Source organism: Watersipora subatra, chromosome 6, assembly GCF_963576615.1.
Source record: "Watersipora subatra chromosome 6, tzWatSuba1.1, whole genome shotgun sequence".
In the NCBI taxonomy this organism is placed as follows: domain Eukaryota; kingdom Metazoa; phylum Bryozoa; class Gymnolaemata; order Cheilostomatida; family Watersiporidae; genus Watersipora; species Watersipora subatra.
In genome coordinates, this window is record NC_088713.1 from 6,728,038 (window position 1) to 6,728,860 (window position 823).

Below are 823 nucleotides of genomic sequence, written 5' to 3' on the forward strand. Positions count from 1 at the left end.
ATTTTGAACAGTTACTCTTGTAATAAACTAGAACTCTTTGTATCGATTTTATCAATGATAAAATCTGAACAAAACTCTTTGTAACTGTTCAAAAGAGAAATCCTTGTCGCCAATTAGCTTCTGTTATGTTTCTGCACAGAAGCAATTAAATAGAGTATTAAATTAGAGGAATGGTTTATTGCACACTCCAGAGACAACTGATTTGATAACAGAAAACCCAAGTATTTATATGTTTGGTCATAGAAAAGCTTTGTAAAAAGCTACAAGCATTATTAATAGCTATAATGAGACAGTACTATATAATATTAGCTTGTATAAAGCTTTAGCTAAAAAGCATAATGTTTGTTGGCAAAGTACCAGTAATACTTGGCACTTGCATGACACAGATATCAGTTTGATTGAGTGAATAGTGTATATACACCAATACTGGTGACAGAGTCAGCACAAAAAAGATCAATCAATTGAAATTATTGATTTAAACCATCACTCTTTCTGAAAAAAATTTTGATGGTTTGATTTTGCCATAATTTTGCAAAAATCAGTGTTTCTTGACCAACAATCTTATGTGTAGATTTTTTTTAAACACTCCTCTGTAGTGAGTTAGTAAGTGGAATGGAGATAATTGACTGCATGTGCAGTACAATGTTACAGAAGAACTGCCAAATTAGAACCTGGGAGTTTATTTAGTAATCTTCAAAACAGGATTTATTTTGAGGCAGTAGTTATAACTGGTAGTTTTCTCTCACTTCTCCGTTTAATAAATGGCATTATGACATCAAACTTTATTTGCTGTCAGAGATAGAAACGCTTGCTGTGTATGGTA